We start from the raw sequence: 7,134 nt of genomic DNA on the forward strand, positions 1-7,134 counted from the left end.
GGAAGAAGTAAAAAAATTAAAATCAAAAGTGAAGAAAAGTGTGAATTTGATAGGAGAACAGAGGAGCATGGAGCAGCAGGAGCTAACAATTTTGGGATGTGAATATAGAGGAAAATCAGAGAAAATAGAGATGCAGAGAGTAAAAGAGTGCGGCTGATTGTCTTTAGAGAATACTATTTTAGATTTAGGGTTAAAAAAAAACTTATTTATACTTCTTCCTCAAATTGCATAATGGACAAACAAAGCCCCTTTGTATGGTAGTTTCCAGGAGACAGTGGGAGTAATAATTGCATATTGGACAAAGAAAGCAAAAGGGTTTTGCCCTATTGTTTTATTTCTTTAGAGTAAACGGGTAACTATCTATTCCTCCTTCATGTTAATCAATTAATTGCCTGTGCTTTCCTTTATGAGATCAGCTGTTACTGACAGACTAAAATTAAGTTTGCAGTTCTGATTAAATTAAAACAACAAAATAGGATTGTTCCTTTTTTATGCTGATATAGGAAATGCGTAATTTCCCCAAGTAGCATATGTGTATCCATGCTAGCAGCTGACCCGAGCAGTACTGTTATTTCTGGCCAAGTGATTTTCTTCGAAGTTTCGATCTTCATTAATTGTTCTGACTTTTTATTTAAAAAAGTACATAACACTGTTGTTTTATCATCAAACAGTAAACTCAAGGATTTGAAGCAGTGTAATGTGAACACGTTGAATAGTTAATGTGGATAAATAAAGCAGAAAGTGACATAAAGCAGAAAGGCCCCATTACTTGTTTAAACTTTCTAGATCTGCAAAAAGCTATGAAAAATTACCAAAGCACCCTCTTTTCTTTTCATTTCCATTTCACATTCATTTCTCTTTCAATTCATCCTAAATTACCAAAGCTTGAACCCTCACCAAATTTCTTAAACCTGTCTCATGGTCTGTGCTTCCTTTTCTGATTGAATCAAATCGTCTCTTCTGGAGTTCAACATCTTTTCTGCTTGCAAGGTAAATCCTGATTTATTTTCTTGTTTTTCTACCACTAATTTTGTTTCTACACCTATTTGTTTTGGCTCTTCCGAAACGAAGTGGAACTTAATTGTATGTGTTTCTTAATCAATCTTAGAAGTTAGAACTCAAACAAATATTATAGCTTTGTTCTTAAATGTTCATTTCGCTATCAAGTTCAACTTCTTATCTTAAAAATAATGATAATTTATTCAAATTTTTATTTTAGATTGCTTGGTAGTCTCTTTTTTCTGACAATTATTTCAATTATCCAATGTTTACTATAAATATTTCTCTGCTTAAAGTACATCTCTACAGGAAAATATATAGTTAAGGGCCTCCCTGTTTATTTTTTTATATTAAATTAATAACAAGCTGTAGAATTTATACTTGTTCCTAATGATCGATTTAATTGCATATGCTTTGTTTTACAGCTTCGATCAGTTTAGTTTTTCACATATTATGGCAACGATTTTTGCTAACAACTTGTTTTATTTCTCTAGGGAAAATAATTAAATGATTGTTTCTGCTTTTCAAAGCTGAAATTGTTGTTTTGTTCTCACAGCTTGTTTTGCTACCAACTTCAATTATCATCTCTGTCACACAGCGGCAAGGGCATTCTTTTGAAGACACAATATCATATTAATTATCAGACCAGAAGGTGTGTGTGTGTGTGTGTGTGTATATATGCGGTCTTTTCCTTTGCTTAGTTCTGTTTTGGAGATTTATCTCCTTGTCTTCCATGGAATGTAATCCTTATTTCAGTATTGTCTCCAAATAACATCTCCTTGTCTTCCATGGAATGTAATCCTTATTTCAGTATTGTCTCCAAATAAATGAATTTGTTATTTTCCCCTCTGCAGGCCACAGAAGAAAAGGAGAAAATGGTTCTGCCAAAGGGTTCATTTTGGGAGCATGTTGAGGAGATGCCTGATGATAGTAGGCGGTGTAAGTTTTGTGGTCATTTATTCTCCAAGCTAACTCCGATTACCAGGTTCAAGTTTCATTGGTCAGGAGTTCCAAGGCGTGGAACTACAATTTGTGACAAAGTGCCAGAACTGGTTCGAGAAGCAGCGTTCGCTGCTGTTGATGGCCCTCCAGAAAAGAACCATAGAATCACAGAAACGTCAAGCAATGATGGGGCACAACAAGAAGAAGCTCTTTCCGTCAAAGAGCTCGAAGAAAGGATAGATAGCTTACATGTTGAAGTCGACAATGTGGCAGGAGATGCAGGAACGACACAAGCAGCAGATAGAATGGGTCACGCATTTGGAAGAAGTTTGGAAGAGTTCGGTAGATGGTTAATGGAGGATGCTATAGAGAATGGGACTGGAGGACTAGTGCAGCCGGGTGCAGGAGCTAGCTCTTCTGGAGGGCTTACAGGCAACACAAATGAGACTCCAGGAGATCCATTACCTGCTAGCTTACATGTTGAAGTCGACAATGTGGCACCACAAGGGCAACATCTGGAGAGAGTATCTTGGCAGCCTGTTGTAAGAGGTAGTTCTCATGAGAGGCCACTTGTTAATCACGATGAGCCTCAAGAAGATTCTTCCCCAACCAACTGATCCACTGTGTCTTACCCATGGAAAATATCATGATCAACTCCGTACTCCACTAGTGAACATGGTTGGAGACCCTGGGCAGCCTGCTGTGAGAGATAGCACTCGTGAAGTTCTTCAACGTAATGGCGATGAGAGCGGACGAGATGTGTTTCTAACTGAAGAACTTGCAGGTGGAGAGTTTGAAAATAATAAGAATGCTATCTGGTCGTGGATAATGAATGATGAAGCCTCATCAAGTATTGGCATTTACGGGATGGGGGGTGTGGGCAAAACAACATTGCTCACACATATCTACAATCAGCTTCTACAAGAACCTGACACTTTTCCTCATGTTCACTGGATCACAGTATCGCAGGATTTTAGTGTTTATAAATTGCGGAATCTTATTGCAAAGGACATTCATTTAGATCTTTCAAATGAAGACAACGAGAGGAAAAGGGCTGCCAAAATGTCAAAAGCATTAATTGAGAAACAACGGTGGGTTCTCATTTTAGATGATTTGTGGAACCGTTTTGATTTTGATAAGGTGGGAATTCCTATCCAAGTGAAGGGATGCAAACTAATTCTTACAACTCGATCATTTGAAGTTTGCCAGCAGATGGTCTGCAAGAAGATAATCAAAGTGGAGCCTCTTTCAATGGAAGAAGCTTGGGCTCTGTTCATAAAGATACTTGGATGTATTCCTCCAGAAGTGGAAGAAAATTGCAAAATCTATGGCAAGTGAATGTGCTGGTTTGCCTCTAGGAATTAAAACGATGGCCGGAACTATGAGGGGAGTGGATGACATATGTGAGTGGAGGAATGCTTTAGAGGAACTGAAACAATCAAGGGTTTGGGAGGACATGGATGAGGAGGTATTCCAAATATTAAGATTTAGTTATATGCACTTAAAGGAGTCAGCACTGCAACAATGTTTCTTGTACTGTGCAGTATTCCCTGAAGACTTCATGATCCGTAGAGAGGATTTGATAGCTTATTTGATTGACGAGGGAGTGATAAAAGGGTTGAATAGTAGGGAGGCAGAGTTTAACAAAGGCCACTCGATGCTTAATAAACTTGAAAGAGTCTGCCTATTGGAAAGTGCTAAGAAAGGGTATGTCAAGATGCATGACTTGATTAGGGATATGGCCATTCAAATACTGGAAGATAACTCTCTAGACATGGTTAAAGCAGGTGCACAATTAAGAGAATTGCCGGGTGCAGAGGAGTGGACAGAGAATCTTACGAGAGTTTCACTGATGTATAACCAAATTGAAAAAATTCCTTCCGGTCATTCACCAAGGTGTCCCAGTCTTTCAACTCTATTGTTGCGCAGAAATCCACTGGTGCATATTGCAGATTCATTTTTTGAGCAGTTGCATGGGCTCAAGGTTCTTGATCTGTCTCGTACATATATCACAAAACTGCCTGACTCTGTCTCTGAATTGGTGAGTCTCACTGTATTATTGCTCAAAGAATGTAGGGAGTTGAGGCATGTACCATCCTTGAAAAAGCTCAAGGCATTGAAGAGGTTAGATCTCACTCGCACTGAACTTGAAAAGATGCCTCAAGGCATGGAATGTCTATGCAACCTAAAATATCTTGGAATGAATGGATGTTGTGAGAAAGAGTTTCCCAGTGGGTTGTTACCTAAGCTATCTGACCTGCAAATCTTGAAATTAGAGACGTTTCCTTATGTTAGAATGTTACGATATGCTCCGATAACAGTTAAAGGAAAGGAAGTAGGATGCTTGAGAAAGTTGGAAACTTTGGAATGCCGTTTTGAAGGTTACTCTGACTACGTGGAGTATCTCAAATCTCGAGATGAGACCCAATCACTAAGCACATACCACATCTGGGTAGGGCATTCAATGGATTATCGAGATTATCATGGTAGAAGTAAAACAATTGTTTTCAGTAACTTGAGTGTAAATAGAGATGGAGATTTTCAGATCATGTTCCCAAAGGACATTCAACGACTGGTCATTTGTGATTGTGATGATGCAACAAGTTTATGCGATGTTTCCTCTCTAATAAAGTATGCAACTGAACTGGAGGATATCGATATTAGGTGTTGCAATATCATGGAGAGCTTGGTTTCATCTTCTTGGTTTTACTCTACTCCATCTTACAATGGTATATTTTCTAGTCTTAAGAAGTTTCATTGTTATGGTTGTAAGAGTATGAAGAAGTTGTTCCCTCTTGTCTTGCTGCCAAGCCTCGTAAAATTAGAAGAAATTGAAGTTTGTAATTGTGAGAAAATGGAGGAGATAATAGTTGGGACAAGATCGAATGAAGAAGGGGTTATAGGTGAAGAAAGCAGCAGCAACAACGAATTCAAAAACTTAAAAATTCTGAAATTGTATTGTTTACCAGAACTAAAAAGCATTTGCAGGGCAAAACTGAGATGTGATTCTCTTGAAGAAATTCACGTAATGAATTGTGAGAAGCTGAAGAGGATACCAATTTATCTTCCGTTTCTTGAAAATGGTGGGCTATTTCCTCCCCCTTCTCTTAGAGAAATATATGCAGTACCTGAAGAATGGTGGGAGTCAGTCTTGGAATGGGACCATCCTAAAGCTAAGGAAGTTCTTCTCCCCTTTGTAGAGTTCTGCTAATGTCGAATTTAAGTTTAGGTGCTTCCGCCCTTTGTAGAGATTGATTGGTAGGAGACGACATTGCCCAAACTATACATATATTTTCCTCCTTTTAAGCTATGCTTTTTAATGTATTTTAAGCTTATTTGAGTTTATTACACTACCATAATCTTTATATTTACCGACGGATTTTTCCGTCGGTATTTGCACTGTCATTCCGTTGGTAATTAATTTACCAATGAAATCACCAACTCGGTGAATCTTTCATCGGTAATTTTTTGTCTGTCGGTAAGTCCGTTGTTAATTAAAAAAAATTAGTACCAATGGAAAAAACATTTTTCCCTTGGCAAAATACCGTATGTAATTTTGTCGGTAATTATTTAAAAATATTTTTTTAAAAAATCTATTTTACAAAACTATAAATAATTAAATTAATATAAATCAACACTCTATAATACTCAAAATGCTTGGAAAAAGAAGAAGAAAATCAACTCAAACAAATTTGCAACAAATAAATAACACGAAAAAATAAATTCAACTAAAAAAATTCATATGAAAAAAATTTAAAAATCCTATAAATCCTGCAACTACATTCATACAATTATTAAGAATAAAAACAATTAAAATATAATGAAAAAAACACGAAAAAAAAAGAAAGAAAGAAAAAAACAAAAATCTTACCTTAATGTAGTTGCAAGTGAAGCTAAGAAGAGAAAAATAATCGTAAAATATACTAATTAAAAAAAACTGAGAAGAAAAAAAGAAGAAAGGAGAAGAAGACATACCTGAGCATGGAGGAGAGGAGAAGGAGTTGAGGAGAGAAGAGAAGAAAAAGAAATGGATATTGATGTTTTTAACATATGGGGAAGAAGAAGAGAAAGGAAACGGGTCTGTTGTGAAATTAAGGATTCTAGGCTTTTTATTAGGGCATTTTACCGACGGTTTTACAGGCGGATAATTAAATATTAATATTTTTAATCATTCCGTCGGTGATTCCGTTTATAATTTTTAATTTAATCAAAAAATTTCAGATGCAGCCAAATATCACCGACGACTTTTCAATCCATCGGTGATTATGTTTGTAATATTTAATTTAAAATTTTAAATTAGTCTTATTTTTTTAGAAAACCGCCAAATGAAACCGACGACTTGTCAATCCGTCGGTGATTTTGTCTGTAAAGAACAGGTATTAACAGTGCAATTAGAAAGTGAACAATTCCAGAGCCCTCTGTAAAATATCGACGGATTTTTTCGTCGGTGATTCCCTTTGTAATTGATATTATAAACAGTGTTCACAATTTGCCAATGATTTTACCGACTTTTCAATCCGTAGGTAATTCCGTTGGTAAAATTGGCACATCTTTTTTTTTTCTTTTTTTAATTATTTTTTTCCCACTGTAATTCCCTCGGTATATACCGAGGGAATATTTCCGTCTATAAATCCGTTAGAAATTTACCGATGAAAATATTCCCTCGGTATTTCCATTTATATTTAATAATTTTCTAGTAGTGTTGGAAGTTATTTTTATGAGTTTGGTATGCCTAATAAACTTTGTGAATTAATTGCTAAAGATAAGAAATCCTGCATTTTATGTTTCGGACCTAGCTACTTATAACAGGTGTTTCACCAAGTTAGGCTTAATCTAAGTTAAAGTACACATGTCAAGCTTTCCAAAAAGGTATTACGGAAAAAAATTCAATCTCATTTGGATCCCTAATTAGACCTGCAAACTCGGGTCAGAATCTTACTCGTAGCAAGATTCTCTGCTTTCACACTAGATATTGAAATGAGAATAGCTTGAGCATCATATATCAAAATAAGGCTATTCAAAAGCCCAGATTTATCTACACATACATAAATACAACTTTCATGAAGGACTCTAAGTCAGATTAAATCTTTTTGAAGGCCAAACTCCATATGCAATCTAAAAGACAAGATGGGTTTCCTGATCTGATTAGGAAACTAATGGTGTTGAGCATCCTACTACGACTGAAAGTTTAAC

General features: G+C 36.1%; 1 pseudogene; it reads left to right on the forward strand.

The window, feature by feature from the left end:
• Positions 1-1,292: 1,292 nt before the first annotated feature.
• On the forward strand, positions 1,293-5,334 carry LOC140955130 (disease resistance protein At4g27190-like; annotated as a pseudogene).
• Positions 5,335-7,134: the final 1,800 nt, after the last annotated feature.

This window comes from Populus alba, chromosome 19 (assembly GCF_005239225.2).
Source record: "Populus alba chromosome 19, ASM523922v2, whole genome shotgun sequence".
NCBI classification, from domain to species: Eukaryota; Viridiplantae; Streptophyta; class Magnoliopsida; order Malpighiales; family Salicaceae; genus Populus; species Populus alba.